This window comes from Ptychodera flava, chromosome 9 (assembly GCF_041260155.1).
Source record: "Ptychodera flava strain L36383 chromosome 9, AS_Pfla_20210202, whole genome shotgun sequence".
In the NCBI taxonomy this organism is placed as follows: domain Eukaryota; kingdom Metazoa; phylum Hemichordata; class Enteropneusta; family Ptychoderidae; genus Ptychodera; species Ptychodera flava.
In genome coordinates, this window is record NC_091936.1 from 7,576,050 (window position 1) to 7,593,751 (window position 17,702).

The 17,702-nt window shown below is 36.1% G+C and overlaps 2 long non-coding RNA genes across 2 annotated transcripts in view; one reads left to right on the forward strand and one right to left on the reverse strand.

The window, feature by feature from the left end:
• LOC139139904 (uncharacterized) overlaps window positions 1-2,510 on the forward strand; it is a 35,080-nt gene extending 32,570 nt beyond the window's left edge. Inside the window, exon 3 of the long non-coding RNA XR_011553900.1 lies at window positions 684-2,510. This is a non-coding gene — a long non-coding RNA (uncharacterized lncRNA). The remainder of the gene's footprint in view (window positions 1-683) is intronic.
• Window positions 2,511-2,735: 225 nt separating this feature from the next.
• On the reverse strand, window positions 2,736-4,453 carry LOC139139905 (uncharacterized). Its single transcript, XR_011553901.1, has 3 exons — window positions 4,110-4,453; window positions 3,318-3,476; window positions 2,736-2,914 (listed from the first exon to the last, which is right to left on the reverse strand). It is a non-coding gene; the product is annotated as an uncharacterized lncRNA (long non-coding RNA).
• Window positions 4,454-17,702: the final 13,249 nt, after the last annotated feature.

Consider the following 17,702-nt stretch of genomic DNA (forward strand, 5'->3'; position numbering starts at 1 on the left):
TACCAATTTTACCTGCTTATATATGCTAATTAATATATGTAAATTTACATACCAATTTACCTGCTTATATTTACGCGCTTTAAGTATGTATTGTTAAGTGGTTATGCTAATTTTTAGGTCTGTATGACCGATGCCTACCTAGCTAATTTACATTTTTCGGCCTATACACATACTTAGTAGTATGTACAGACCTAACTTTGGCCATAGACAAAAGGAACAAGTCTGTAACGAAACAAGTATGTATCTGCCACAAAAACAACTTATATACAGACTTATTTACAGACTTATGGATAACTTAAATAAGTATGTGAGTTTTATAAGGGATTTTACAATTAAAGGGACAAAGTCGGCAATTTTTCATGAATTTTGTTTTATGTAAGATACTTGTTGAGAGATACTAAATGAATGGGTGACCATTCATATATTAAACCTAGTTGTACACACAATCATTGAAACATCAAAAAAATGAATTAATAATTCATTTCCGTGATGTTTCAATGAGCATGTCTAAAATTGGGGTCAAATATATGCATGGTCACCTATTCATTCAGTATCTTTCAACATGTCAAACAAGTATCGATATCTCACATCAAAAAAAATTCATGAAAAATGGTCGACTTTGTTCCTTTAAGGAATCAGTTTCATGTGTGCATATGGCTAATAAAACTTTACATGTTTTACAGACTTCAAATACTACTGAAGATTGGTTGAATGTTGCCAGAGAATTCGAACAACGATGGAACTTTCCTCACTGCATTGGTGCCCTTGATGGAAAGCATGTTGTTATCAGACAACCATCAAACAGCGGCAGTACTTATTATAATTATAAGCACACCTTCAGCATTGTTTTAATGGCTCTTGTTGATGCAAATTATAAATTTAGTTATGTAGATGTAGGATGCCAGGGTCGCATCAGTGATGGTGGCGTGTATAGGGCATGCTCACTATCATCTGCTTTGGAATCAAATGATTTAAATTTACCAGACCCAACATATCTTCCAGGCACAAGTGTGAAGTTGCCGTACATGATTGTGGCTGATGATGCCTTTCCAATAAAAGAGTATCTCATGAAAACCATACCCTCATAGAAATCTTCCCTTAGAAAGACGTGTGTTTAACTACAGGCTATCTAGGGCAAGGAGAGTTGTAGAGAATGCTTTTTGTATCCTTGCAAGCAGATTTGGAGTTTTCCTTGCTCCAATAAACCTACCCCCAGAAACTGTGGAGGTGGTAGTGTTAGCGTGTTGTGCTTTGCACAACTATCTAATGTCCCATCCAACTGCAACCCTATGTACACACCACCAGGGTCAACAGATATAGTTGATCCTGTCACTCATGACATACTTGATGGAAGTTGGCGCAATGAAAGTGGCCGTATGATGAGTCTACAAAGGCATCCACCATCATGGGGAACAGAGGGGGCAAATCATGTAAGAAATACTCTGTGTGAATATTTCAATATGATGGTGCTGTAGGGTGGCAATAGTAAACCTCAGAAGTAAATGAATGGCATTGTATTGCAGTATTTCATGTTACGGGTGAAAAATAAAACCCAGAGTTTTACATGTTGATATGCAAATCAGCAAAACAGAAAAGCAATATGCAAATTGAAATAATTAGGATTTGATAGGAACTATTGCTTGCTTGTAAAGGATTTACATCATATTTGTGGCAATAAAAGTGTGATACAAAAATGAGTTCAAATTTTTCTTCAATAAAGATAAAGTATTACAGTATAATAATAGTACATAATAATAAATATAACTAGGTATTTCTTTGTTATGTAAAGTTAAAATATAGTCTGCAAGTTGTTCATTAAAAGATAACTCTTGTTTTGTTAGTAGTGAAATAAGCTTATTTACAGTTGTATCGTTTGGGAAATTGATTTTACTGGAAAAGTTCTTTCTCAGGACTTTGTATTTCTGACCGACTAATAAAAAGTGTGTTTTGTCTTCAATACTGTTGGTGTTACACTGATTGCAGTATCTTTCAGTAATTGGGCTTTTTGGAACAATGTGTCTCCCTTTTTCAATTGCTAAATCATGTATGCTAATGCGAAGTTTGGTGAGTAATTTTCTGTTAATGTATTTCTGAATATAAAACACTCAATGACGTTATTTTGTTTATTCTGACGATTTTGACTGAAATTGCTGTTTTCGATATTTTTACAGTTCTAGTTATGTACTAAAATCAATTTGAAACTATGTTGTGTTCTAGTTTTGTTGGAAATTAATCTATTGTACTTTAACAATAGATTTCTTGTGAAATAAAAATCCAAATTTGTAATGTGCGTACTCTAATAGTGTGTTTTAGAACATGCACAACCCCATGCAGATGATGATCCCTATAGAAAATTTACATAAGAATATCGGTATGCTATCTCAGCCATTCATAGACCTCATATATATGTAATGGATGCGGATCACTGGAATTTTATTATTCCATATTCATGGACTTTGCGACACTTTTTGCTAAATTCAAGGAACACAGTGACATGTAATAATTACAGAGTGCCATGGCCTCATGCAGCATTTTGAGGGACAATGGATTTATTTTTAACAAATAATATAGCATATTCTACTGTATGTTCCACTTGCTTAGCTTGTGAAAAATGTTGCTACAAGATATGCCGCATCACTCATTAAAATAAATCTAGTATTCCTGAAAATGCTGTGTGAGGCCATGGGGTTCTATCATAGTAGATGCATGGTCATAGTAAATAAAATTCTTACCTGAAGTGCATCAAATGTTGACCTTGTACTTTTAGGGATGATGAATTTATCACAGAAACTCAGTTTGTCGAGGATCCATTGACGTTTCTCCAACTGCATAGCACTGCTCCCGCTTTTCGGACCTCGGCGATGTCTAGCATACACTGTCCTCAGGTTTTTTATTTTCTTAAATACGCTTGTTACTTTAATGAAAAACAGACACAAAAATATTTAGATACACATTCTTGAAATCTGTTCTCTATTTTAATCAAGCAAACTTAATACAACTTCAGTAGCATGGGATGTGACAAAATCCATAAATATGATATCTTTTGAAAGAGCAAGCTCTCATTTGAAAATTTTTTGAAATGACACAAAAGAAATAAAATCAATTTGGTTTCGAAGGTGTTCTCTCTTGACTAGCTGTGATTGGTTTCAATGAGAGGAAACATTCTACCCCATGCCAAACACCCTCATATTTTCCAATTAGACTTACTGTCTGCATGATTTTAAATTTCATAATGACTTTCCACCAAATATTTGCACATCTGACAGCACTATTTACCATACTTTTCAACAGACTGTGGAACAGTGGACATTACATACCTGGCTTATCAAGGCTGACGGCGATTTCTTGCATCAAAGTCTCCCTCAACACCTTGTCCTTGTATTGTTTCATTGAAACATCCCATAGCGCCTGTCGTTCTCTGTACTCTAACACTAACTTGTCTACTTCATCATCTGACCAGGTATCCATTTTGGTAACTGTTTTGTAAGTTAAATAAAATACGAGTACTTTAAACAGTCCCTCCAATAACGCTATGTAGCAGTTGAATAGTTGCCTATTTCCTATCATTCCAAAAGCTCCCATAATTGATTTCTTTACAAACATACAAAGTTCTTTTCAATTTCCTTAAAAAAATGTACCATAATTTTAATCAAAATGTCAATCATAAATAACAGTAGCTCCTACAAAATGGACGAGCCCCCCGACTCGATTGATGTTGTCGTCTGCCCGAACATTCTTGGTGAAAACTTAAATTATTTTGTGATTTTACGATGTTACGTTACGTAGTAGCAAAATGTTACTCATGAGTGGGGAAAATTCACATGAATATGCATATAATTACGAGTGGGCGCACGGGATTGAACTTTAACTTCGCTTGTGAAAGTGCTCTGTCAAATACTACAATATGTTTTGAAATTAAGGCTATTTATAACTTCGGGTTGGATTATACCAAGTGTGGATTGATTAAGTTTTACCCTAAAAGAAAACAATTCTTGCAACAATTTATCCAATTTCTTCAGTTCGAGCGGCGATTGACAGAATGAGTTATATTAGGTCAAAGGCTACATAAAATTAGCATAATCTTGAAACGCATAATAAACATATCTTACCGCGGGCTGCTGGTGCTGTCGCAAAAGTTCCATCGCGAAATCATCACATGTGGCCACGGATGACAACAACATGGTTCCGATGATAGAATCACTGTTCTGCGCATGAGTAGAGGTCAAAGGTTTCTTCAGGCGACGCGACGCAGTGTGTACACGGGGCAACTCGTCCAAGCGACGGGCGACGCGTCGCCTGAAAAACCGACATGTCGGTTTTCCGGGCGACGTCGCCTGACCCCCTCGGGCGACGCGACGATATCATACAAACGGAGCAACACGGTGGGCAACTCGCGTTGCCTGTCGTGTTGCTCGTCGCGTTGCTCAACGAGTTGCCTCGTGTAACTCGGCCTTTACAAGAAATGTGACAAAATCAGTTCAAGGCACTAGACAACTGCTGGCTGTAAGAGGTTTAGCCCTTTGCACCCTGACCCCCCAGTGACCTATGACATCTTGTGGACATTTTTGTCTGGGCCAGATTCAAGGGGCTAAGCCCAGGGATGATCAGTATTGGAAAACTGAATTGTTTGTGCGGAAACTGCATGGTTGTCAGATTTTCAGAGTGTCAAAATACAGCTCATGTTGGATCTTGGCAAAATGTACCGGTACAGCTGAAATTAAAATCTAGTCAGAATATCACAGAAGAGATCAGAACTGATAGTGCAGTTCAAAAGAGAATTAAGTGAAGGAAGGCGTAGACTGACCAAGCAGCACAGGAATACTGAATGTATTAAAAATGTTGGTGGAGGTTTAAATCTGCATCAGAGTAATGATGAGTGCAACAGTGATAAAAATGGAGCAACACAAAGTATGAATTAATAAAATAATGATGTCAGAGCAATGCAACAGAGTGGTAGTGAATACAGCAGTGGTGTTGCCATGCAACAGAGTGGTAGTGAATACAGCAGTGGTGTTGCCATGCAACAGAGTGGTAGTGAATATAGCAGTGGTGATGGAGCCATTCCAACAGAGTACTGCTACTGTTGTCAATGGAGCGAGGAATGAAAGTCTAATAGATATAATTTGACCTGGCTGACAGTCAGTTTAACAAGTTGTAGCAAGGCTTTAAAAATACCCCAAAATGATTTAAATGTCCATTTCCAAAGAAAGATTACCAATTTTGAAGGGAAAACACTTAATCTCCACATTTTAAAAACCTGATGTCTTACTGTTAAGTAATGTAAGTTTGGTGTTTTCGGTGCGACTTCTGTCCAATGTAATGTCCGTTACATCCATTCGAATATGACAAATTATAGACAAAATGTGGCTGTTAGTTATCTTTTTAATATTCAATATGATTACACTCTGGCATGAGGATTATATCTGACATATTTCTTTGGGGTTAGACTTTTATTTTTTGGTGTCCTTGTCCCACTTTTAAACACTTTAGCACATTCTGACTCATACAGCAAATCTACATTTACTACCAAGTCGACATTACCAGGTCACTGAGGTGACCACATATTAGCACTCTGACATAGCAAATCTACAATTGCCACCAAGTTGACATTACCAAGTGCTTGCAATTGGCACTCATCGCATCTGCCATAGCCAGGCGCCAACAAATTGTCACTCTGACGCAGCAAATCTACATTTACTACCAAGTCGACATTACCAATTACACTCGTTCTCGTCTATCATCGAACGCCGAACTTCATGTGAATGTTGATACATCTCATGAATTCATCAGTGTGTTTCCTTTGAAACTTCATGAGTTGATAAGGAACTTCCTATGAACATTTCGCCGCCTCAACGATGTAATTAACAATTTTGCTACAGACTTGCCAGACAAGTCGGCGCCAACAAATAAAACTTGCTGGGGCATACAACGCGCGTGCGCCACATTTATTTTCGCTGAGAGCATGCACAGTTGTCGCTGGAACGCTCGATGCTTTCCGCGGTGTTCGAGTTTTTCCAAACTTTTGTTGGTTTTGTAAATGAAAATGTCATCAGAATTTGTGTTTAATGTTCACTTCCAATACTATGGTGCACAAAGGATAACACCCGTGTACATAAGAGAGGATGAATTCATGAGAATGAATTACGATGACTTTGCAAATGTTGTATCGCGGGACGTCGAGTATTTACGCCGCATGAATTCGCCAAGGCTTATGGTAGAAGATGAAGATGGGCAACTGATCGACATTCCCAAAAATAATCATTTCAAACAGCTAGTAAGTGAAAGTTTAAAATGCCGAGGTGGAACTTTAAAGGGGAAGATTTACGTTCAAGATGGGACATCGCCATCTGTTTCGGGCAAGTACGCAACCGACATTGATTCCGCCTTGAGGAAACGTCGCCTTGAGTACGAAGATGATTTAGATCTACCTGTTGTCAAAATGAAACCGTCGAAAGGTCCAACCATGGAAACAAGAAAAGACGAAACTATAGATAAACTTGACAACCTCATGGATAGTAGGAAGTCTTTAGAGCAAGAACTTAAAGACTTGAAGTCAGTACCCCCGCCACTTCCCGCCCTCGCTTTGCCAGGATTACGTGTGATAGAGTCGGCAACTTGTAAGAACTGTCACCATAGAGGTCACCGTGAAAGTGGAAATAAGAAAGGAGCAGAGTGCTGTTACGAGACATGCCCTGGTTATATGTATTGTGGAAAATTGGACAAACACAAAAGTCACGCTGAACTTATCAAGCAGGTCGGTATAATTTTTTTTTGCGTCTTTATTTGAAAACGATGTTCAAGTTGATTTTTTTTTGGCTCGATCGTAAAACCAAATAAAATTCTCGATCGCGGAGTGACGATACAGAAGAGCGAAAGGTACAGAAATTGTGTGGAAAAAATCAGAACGAAAAGTTATGTCATTTATGTATATTGAAACTTTGAATATTGTGTTGATAGTTGAAAATCCGAACTTCAATTATTTGTTTTCACGGCGCTGTAAAACACCGCAAAGTACCCTGATGACCCGCGGTCGAGATAGTCCGTGGGCTAGAGGGGGTCTACGTGCACCCCCCCACAGGATAACAAACCTGTATTTTTCAGAACCCTTGGGATCCCTAGAATACGAAATGGAATTTTAACAGGAAAAATATAGGGACGCAATAGCTGTTATGGTCATGTTTTGAAGGGTACCGCAAAATCACGATTTTCCAAGCCAAATGCATTTTCGTCAAATCTGTCTTCTTGTAAGTCATGTGCTGAGCTCATTTTTTAACATAACTCACTTGTTGGTATCATTAGAAAGGTAATTTATTCCTCTTTAAGATGACATATTGCACTATGCAATATCTTCTACAGTTTTTCTCAAATATAACCAAAACTTACCCCTTACCCCACAATTTAACATTGCAAATTACAGTAAAACTCAAATTCTACCAAATTTTTTAGCTGGGCATAATAAATATGCATTGCTTTGTCTGAAATCTATTTTATTTGATACAGGGACATGTCAGAAATATGAAATAGACTTTTAACAGAAAAAATATTGGGAATCTACAGCTGTAACAGTCATATTTTGAAGGGTACCGCAAAATAACAGTGTTGCAGATTTGCATGCATTTTTGTTAAAACTGTCTTCTTATAAGTTATCTGCTGAGCTTGTTTTTGGATATAACCTGGCTTGTTAGGTATCATTAGAAAGATAATTTACTAATCTTTGAAATGACATATTGTAACATGCAATATCGTGTGTAGTTTTCATGATATATAACCAAAACTTACCCCATACCCCAAAGTTTACATTGAAAATTTCAGTCATAGCTAAAACCAAATTCTACCATTTTTTTACCTAGACATATAACATCTGGCCATTTTTGCTATTAAATCTATTTTATTTGGTACAGAAACATATCAGAAATATGAAATAGACTTTTAACAGAAAAAATATTGGGAATCTACAGCTGTAACAGTCATATTTTGAAGGGTACCGCAAAATCACAGTGTTGCAGATTTGCATGCATTTTTGTTAAAACTGTCTTCTTATAAGTTATCTGCTGAGCTTGTTTTTGAATATAACCTGGCTTGTTAGGTATCATTAGAAAGATAATTACTAATCTTTGAAATGACATATTGTAACATGCAATATCGTGTGTAGTTTTTATGATATATAACCAAAACTTACCCCATACCCCAAAGTTTACATTGAAAATTTCAGTCATAGCTAAAACCAAATTCTACCATTTTTTTACCTAGACATATAACATCTGGCCATTTTGCTATTAAATATATTTTATTTGGTACAGAAATATGTCAGAAATATGAAATAGACTTTTAACAGAAAGAATATTGGTATTCTATGGCTGTAACAGGCATATTCTGTGGAGTACTGCAAAATCACAGCAGTGCAGACTCATATGTGCTTTTGTAACTTTGTCCCATTGTAGGTCTTCTGCTGCGCTTATTTTATTACATAACCATGTTTATTTGGTATCATTAAAAAGCTAATTTACTACTGTTCTAAATGACATATTGTTATATGCCATGTCTGATATAGTTTTCATGGAATATGACGAAAACTTACCCCATACCACAAAGTTTATATCGAAAATTACTTTCGTAGCTATCGTCAAATTCTACCATTTTTCTAGCTAGACATAACAAATAAGGCAATGCTTTATATGAAATCTTTTATTTGGTACTGAGGAATGTCAGAAATATGAAATAGACTTTTAACAGAAAATACATTGGGACTCTACAGCTGTAACAGTCAATTTTGAAGGGTCTAGCAAAATCACAGTATTGCCAACTCGCTTGCTTTTTGTTAAATGTGTCTTCTTATAAGTCATCTGCTGAGCTTGATTTTTGACATAACCTGGATTGTTAGGTATCAATAGAAAGGTATTTTAGTAGTCTTTAAAATGACATATCGTAATATGCAATGTCTTGTTTAGGTTTCATTAAATAGGACCAAAACTTACCCCATACCCCAAGGTTTACACAGCAAATTACTGCAAATCTGAAACTCTACCTTTTTTTACAATTTATTAACTTTATATACCAAAGGCAATGCTTGTATGCAATCTATGAAATCTGCGATTTGTTAAAAAAGTATGTCACAAATATGAAACTAACTTTTAACAGGAACATAATATGATTTTGTAGCCTTTTGGATCATATTTGGAAGGGTACCCAGGTATCAGGGCAAATTTGCCGAAACACATACATTTGCAATATATGGGTTCCCCCTCCAAAATGATCCAAATGGCTACTAAATTGTATCATCTTCCCGTTATAAGTTAATTTTATACTTGTGACATACTTTTGTAACAAATAAATCAGATTTTAAACAAGAATTGCCTTTTGATTATGTGCAGCAAAAATGGTAGAATTTAAGATAAGCCGTAATTTGCGATTGAACTTTTTGGGTATGGGGTAAAGTTTGACCATATTCCAGGAAAACTATGAATGACATTGTATATGACAATATGTCATCTTAAAGAAAAATAAATTGCCCTACTAATGATACCTCACAAGCCAGGTTGTGTCACAAAATAAGTTCAGCAGATGACTTACAAGAAGAAGAATTTAAAAAAAAAGGTGCCAGTTTGCGGTACTGCGATTTTGCATTTCCTTCAAAATATGGCTGTTACAACCATACAGTCCAAATATTTTTTCTGTTAAAAGTCTATTTCACATTTCTGACGTGACCCAATACCATATACAACAGATTTAATACCGAAACAGAGCTATTTTTATCATGTCTAGCTAAAAATTCACGGAATTTGATCACGTTATCTATGACAGTACTTTCAATATAAACCTTGGGGTATGGGGTACGTTTTGGTCATATTCCATGAAAAATATACAAGATATTGGCTGTTACAATATGTCATTGTAAAGAATATCAATTACCTTTTCAATGATACTAAACAAACTCAGTTATAATCAATAACAAGCTTAGTAGACGACTTATAAGATGACAGATTTAACAAAAACGCATACGAATCAGGAATACTGAGATTTTGCTATACCCTTAAAAATACAGCTGTTACAGCTATAGAATCCTAATATTTTTTCTGTTAAAAGTTCATTTCATATTTCTGATATGGCAAAATACAAAATAAAACAGATTTCATACAAAAAATTGTCTAATTTTTTATGTCTGCGTAAAAAATTGCTTGAATTTGACAGTAGCTATGACAGTAGTTTTCGATGTAAATTTTGGGGTATGGGGTAAGTTTTGGTCATATTTCATAAACATCTGTACAAGATATTGCATGTTACAATATGTCATTTTAAAGACTAGTAAATAATCTTACTAATGATACCTAACAACTTACATTATATTCTATAAGAAGCTCAGCAGATGACTTAAAAGACGATAGATTCAACAAAAATGCACACAAGTCAGGAATACTGAGATTTTCCTGTACCCTTCAAAATCTGACTGTTACAGCTGTAGATTCCAATATTTTTTCTGTTAAAAGTCTATTTCATATTTCTGATATGTTCCTGTACCAAATAAAATAGATTTCATAGCAAAAACGGCCATATTTTTTGTGTCAAGCTAAAAAAATGGTAGAATTTGGTTTTAGCTATGACTGCATTTTTCAATGTAAACTTTGGGGTATGGGGTAAGTTTTGGTTATATATCATGAAAACTACACACGATATTGCATGTTACAATATGTCATTTCAAAGATTAGTAAATTATCTTTCTAATGATACCTAACAAGCCAGGTTATATTCAACAACTAGCTCAGCAGATAACTTATAAGACGACAAATTTAACAAAAATGCATGCAAATCTGCAACACTGTGATTTTGCGGCACCCTTCAAAATATGACCGCAACAGCTGTAGAGTCCTAATATTTTTTCTGTTAAAAGTCTATTTCATATTTCTGACATGTCTCTATACCAAATAAAATAGATTTCATAGCAAAAACAGCCAGATTTTTTGTGGCAAGCTAAAAAATGGTAGAATTTGGTTTTAGCTATGACTGAAATTTCCAATGTAAAGTTTGGGGTATGGGGTAAGTTTTGGTTATATATCATGAAAACTACACACGATATTGCATGTTACAATATGTCATTTCAAAGATTAGTAAATTATCTTTCTAATGATACCTAACAAGCCAGGTATATCCAAAAACAAGCTCAGCAAATAACTTATAGGAAGACAGTTTTAACAAAAATGCATGCAAATCTGCAACACTGTTATTTTGCGGTACCCTTCAAAATATGACTGTTAAAGCTGTAGATTCCCAATATTTTTTCTGTTAAAAGTCTATTTCATATTTCTGACATGTCCCTGTATCAATAAAATAGATTTCAGACAAAGCAATGCATATTTATTATGCCCAGCTAAAAAATTGGTAGAATTTGAGTTTTACTGTAATTTGCAATGTTAAATTTTGGGGTAAGGGGTAAGTTTTGGTTATATTGACAAAAACTGTAGAAGATATTGCATAGTGCAATATGTCATCTTAAAGAGGAATAAATTACCTTTCTAATGATACCAAACAAGTGAGGTTATGTTAAAAAATGAGCTCAGCACATGACTTACAAGAAGACAGATTTGACGAAAATGCATTTGGCTTGGAAAATCGTGATTTTGCGGTACCCTTCAAAACATGACCATAACAGCTATTGCGTCCCTATATTTTTCCTGTTAAAATTCCATTTCGTATTCTAGGGATCCCAAGGGTTCTGAAAAATACAGGTTTGTTATCCTGTGGGGGGGTGCACGTAGACCCCCTCTAGCCCACGGTCGAGAATACTTGTAGTTGTAAAACAAATTTCTGAACACAACAAAAGCACGAAATCTGAAAAGGACAAAATCCGTTACTTTGATATTATTTTTTTTAATTTGCTCCATCGAATGCAATTCCTTGTCCTATGCGCCAAACATGTTATATCTGGGCAAAACTGTTCAAAAAATGCGGTTTCAAAAATGTCTACAGTAATTACCCAGTTTTTTCAGTTTAAAATTTCATTGCTAGTACAATACATTTGTGTTTTTTTATGAAATAAAAATCCCAGTCAAATCGAAGTATTTCATTCACATAATTTTGTGGAACTGAATATTTTTTTATTTTCTTTTTGCAGAAAGAGAAAGAACTGAAAGCAGTAAAAGATAAAATAAAAGAGTATGAAGCAGAATTAAGTAGTGTGAAAATGTTCATGGAAAAAAAATCAAACACAGTTTGCTGCTGCGCTTCGACCAAGACTTCAAAAATTGTATCCAGAGAAGTATGCTGGACCTCAAGGACGAGCAAAATTACTAAGAGATATCCGTTTGTTGAAAGTTGGTTTAGATGGAAAGCTACCATCGTCAAACATCAATGATGCTGTGGAATTCCCCAAAATATTGGAAAGAGCGAGAAAAAATGTAGGTGATCTTTGTGTAAATCTGGATGATGAAGATTCCAACATTATCCAGAAATCATCTAGCATTTCTCCAAGAAAGATGAATAAATCTGATGTAGCTATCAGGTCAGTCTCTGCTGTTCAAGGCAGTTTCACTCAGCCATGTGCCCTCCCACCCTTTCCTCCAAATCCATGGTTTCCATATATGCCATATCCCTATCCATGGGCACCAATGCTTAACCCTGCAGCTGGTTATACAAGTATGACCCAAGAAGGGACCAGGATATCTAAACTTGCATCAACAGCGACCCACACAACAACAGCCATGTCAAGTCAAGATTCTGCCATGTACCAGCCACATGACCTAGCCAGGATTTCCAATGTACCTCATGAAACTGGTTTTCCTCCCCCTGCTACTGTTGTGAGGGATAACCAGGAGTCTAATATAAATGTTGCATCTGCTGCTGCTTACAAACAGTGTGAACCAGTCAGAATTTCTCATGGACCAGCTAGTAGTGTTTTGTGTCCATCTTACAGCAGTGTACAGGATCAACAACAATCTTTGCTGCCTGTTTGGCAACCTACTACTACTACTACTAGTACCTTTTCACCACAGCATCAAGCTTGCGTCTCTGATCTGCAAAGGGCAACCAATATTCCTGTTTATCCTGGTGGTATGATGACTGAGTCCCCTGTAACTACAGTTGCATCTCACAGCATGATATACTCAAGAAGCGAACCAGCTGGGAAGTATACCGGTAATACATCCCTAGCAACAGGTATTCCCCCCTCCGGTGTTATGAGGGAAAGTCAGGTCACTGGATTACAAACTTCCATAAACTTACCAAGTGAACCGGGTAGAATACCTGATATCGCTAGATCATCAAATAACTGTAGTACTCAATCTTCCTCTGCAGCAACACTTGATCATCAACACACAAGTGTACCTGCAGTACCATCTGCCACATACTTACCTCAGGAGCCAGCTATTGCCAGGATCTCTACAGATAGTGTATCAACAGCAAACAGTGGTTGTCCCTCCTCTTTGGCCGTGCCAAATCAGCCAGAAACTACTTTGACTGTTACACCCCCAGCTGACACAAATACAGACAGTGCAATGCAGAATAATCAGGCTGGACAATATAAACCAATGACATTGTTTGATCTAGCTGATATTGCACAGAGAGCTGGAAAATTGTAAGGAAGACTCTACATATTTTGTAGTCAGAAAACCTTTTTACAATCGTAGACACTTCAGGACTCTATGCCCTTCCCTACCTTCAAAACACGAAGGCAACTAAACCAGTTTGTTTTCGTTTTTACCTATTTGTATAGAAAAAGTGAAAAAAGAGGTCTGCAATATTGTTTTATTCATTTTAAATTGAAACAAGCATTTTGAGTTGATATTGCTTTATTGAAGTTTTGGTTTACTTTGTGACATTTTGTTTGTGCTAGAATGTTTCACCTTTTGACCTGCAATTTTACAGTGGAATTTGCAGTTCGATGATTTTTGAAAGTTTCGCTCCGTATGTATGCCAAGTATGTTTGAACTTCAATTTTTTTTGTTCAAGAACAAAGGATATTAGATTGCCTTGAGAAAAACAGGACTTTGAATGAAACCTAAAATATTCAATGGTACGTACTATGAGATTCAACTAGTAACCGTTTTAAATCTGAAAATCAAGACTAACTTTTTTCAACTTTACTGATCTCGTTTGAATTTTGTGATTTTCAGAACTCCATCTTGAAATATATGCAAAAAATATACAAGACCTGATGTTTTGAAATTTAAAACTCTTCCATGACTTGTGGAAAATGCATTGTCATTGTACAGAGTCTCTGAAGTTTCACACACTTGTTCTGATTTTGATGTCACTGGGTTTTAAATAGAATAGTATCATATTGTTGCTGTCTTGTTGGTTTGACAGGTTAATACAATATTTTTGGTTTTTCAGTTCAGAAATTGAATACTCTGAACACTGGCTCTCCTATGTTATACGGGATCTCCATGCTCAGATTTTGAAGTGTTTAGCTTTCTTTAGAATGCCTCAAATTTTGCATGTTTTAGAAAACTTTTTACAAAGTAGGCATGGTTTGGATGTGTTTCAAGTTTAAATGCCTTGTTCATGTTATTTTGATGTTTCATCCAGTGTGTTATTTTCATCAGATATAACCTGTTTTGACCAGGTATGATAGTGCCTAAACATTTTTTGAGCTGAAAGTAACATGGAATAACAGAATTTTTGGTAGTGCTTATAACGTTAACATTGCAATACATATGTACTGATGTACTGTACATATTTTTTGTATATTAACTGACATTAAACTTGAAAAATCAACCATTGTGAATGAATTTGCCTGGGACATTTGAGTCCATGTTCCTAACACAATAAAATCTTTCATTTTATTTTCAGGGGCATGACAGATTCTGCACGGAAGAAAGCATTTAGAGTGTGGTATGGGAGACTATCTGAGTTGAGGTCTTTGCTGCCCAGAGGGGTTCCCTTTGTTGCCATGACAGCTACAGCTACCTCTTCTGTTCAAGAAGTTGTGATAAAAGAACTTGGCATGACAAACTGTACCATGATCATACAATCACCAGAGAGAAGTAACATTAGATACAGTGTATTACATGTGGACAATGACATTGAGCAGAATTTTCAGTGGTTGGTAGACCAACTTTCAGTAAAAGGTGCTAACACTGATAGAGTTATTGTATTTTGCAGATCAATCAAATACTGTAGATCTTTATTCATGTATTTCAGAAGGGAATTAGGTGACAAAGGTTATGATAAGTCGAGAGGCCAAGAAATAGATGATGACAGAAATCGTATGTTTGCTATGTTTCATTCACAAACACCAGAGGTTGTGAAACAATCTGTTTTAGATTCATTTAGCAAGGATGATGGCTGCATTCGTGTTGTCTTTGCAAGCATAGCATTTGGTATGGGCATAGATGTCAAAAGTTTATACACTGTCATTCACTATGGTCCTTCAGATTGCATTGATAACTATTTTCAAGAAAGTGGAAGAGCAGGTAGAGATGGAAAACAATCTCATGCACTTCTAATGGTGTATAAACACTCTCTGTCAAAAAAAGTAGACAAACAAATGAAGGCATATATTAGTAATGACAAGGTTAAATGTAGAAGAGAAACCCTTCTGTCTCATTTTCCAGGAGAAACACAACCTTACAATAACTCATTACATTTGTGCTGTGATAAATGCTCAGAGAGGTGTGAGTGTGGCCAATGTAATCAGGCAATGTCTCTTGCAGAACAGAAAGTTCGAGAGGTCTATGATAAAAAGAGGAAGGCAAAAACTGATGTTGCTCACAGAAAGATGTCACCCTTGTCATCAAATCAGAAAACAAAGCTTCGCTCACAACTTCTACAGCTAAGAACGACCCGATTGAGTATGACAAAAGAGAGTGATGGTAATTTCTGTCCACTGTACTGTGGCCCTGATTTCAGCAGTGGCCTATCACTTCAAATGATAAATTTGGTGGTTTCATGTTCAACAGAGCTAGACAGTTACATACTGTAAGAGACAAATTTGGCATTCATGATAGTAGGGAAATATGGAATTCCTTGCAAAGTGTACGAGAGGTTGAGGTGCTTTCAACTAACAGTGACTCATCTGACTCAGATAGTGAATATGTGGACTCTGATAACAGCAGCAGCAGTTATTGTAGTAATTCAGATAGTGATGATGAATGCTACAGGAGGAAAGTTCATTTGTTAGCAGAATCAGATAGTGAGGATGACTGTACTGGTAGTTAGAAATTTCACACAGCTTGACAACATGCCACTCAAAATGTAAATATTTTATTATACATTGTAAATATATTATTGACTGACTTTTAAATGGTCCTCGGTGTCTTTAATTGTTTTGAATGACCCTCTGTGTATTTTATTGGTTAATTTATGTAGTGGTTGCATGAGGTCTGGAAGCAAGACTAGTAGATCATTAACATAGCTCCCTGAGGATACATATGCTCAGAGTTGTTTTCTTGCCTATTCTTTCATAGATGAATACTGCTGTGACATAGTAAAGGCTATATCATTTCATTGGTAGAATTCCAGTAAAAGGGACTATTCAGTTATTATGGCTGGCAGGGGCCTGCCAAATTTACTGATCATAAGTCAAAATAAGTCAACCCCCTACCCTCTATACCAAAAACAAAAATAATTACCCCTTTTAAAGATGACAAAAAATTCAAGACTCCCCATCCCCTTCCTACTGCTTGAGTAAAGCTGCATTCACTTCTGGAGAGGCGGTGATAACATCCAAAATGTTATTGTATTTTCAAATGCCCTCCCTTACAAACAATGCATTCAAATTCCCTTTAGATTTGCTATATGAACCTATCAGTGTTTTTTACCAGGAGGTGAAAATATGGAAATCAAGTGACCCCATGTGTGCAGTTTGAAATATGCATGACCCCCACCTGCAATTTCCAAATTTGAGGTGCACCCCCCCCCCCTCCTCACCATTATAACTGAGCACTCCCTAACTTGGGACAAGAAACCTAGCAACCAATAAAGGTTCACCATTATATTGACACGAGGCAACTGTTTTTGAAAATGTGTACAAAATTATTAAATAGGAGGTTGAACAAGTGTGCAAATTTTGCCACAATTTGTACTTATCTGTCTTGGGTAACCCCCTAGGAACCTAGACATCTTGTCTCAAGGTATTAGTTCATTCACACTGTCAGAAACATTCCATGTCCACATTGTACATGTACTTCACTTGTGATCTGTGATTGATTACGATATAAACAAAAAATTTATTTACATATCTACAATATCACAACCTCTCTGTGAATTACACATTACGGAAAACATACAATTCCTTTCAAAACCTGACAAGCGTTTTCCAACTGTAATATCATGAAACAATCATCTTGGGGAACTGCACTACTGTCAATAGATACAGTTCTCATTGCATATTTTGTGGTTACATCATAGCTAAAACAGTATGTGTATTTATTCAAATTTTTTCAAATGTTTAGAAATCCATTTGCGCACTTTTATTACACACTGTCCACTGAATGGATTCCTTTCAAAGTGGGGAAATGCACTATGCGAACGACCAGGTTTGAACTTGAATACTTCACCACTATTATGTAGATGCTCTACAATCACATTAAGGTCTCTCTCTGAAGATGCTACAGTGTGTTTCCCACCTGGCCTTCTCACCTCTGTTTGCATGTCAAAATTCTTAAGAATCTTCTCTGTTGACTGAACAGCTCTACTTGCCCTGTTTACGGCACGCTCAGAAAGTTTCCCACCGAAACTTTTAACTTCTTCCTTGAAATATTTATTCTGGT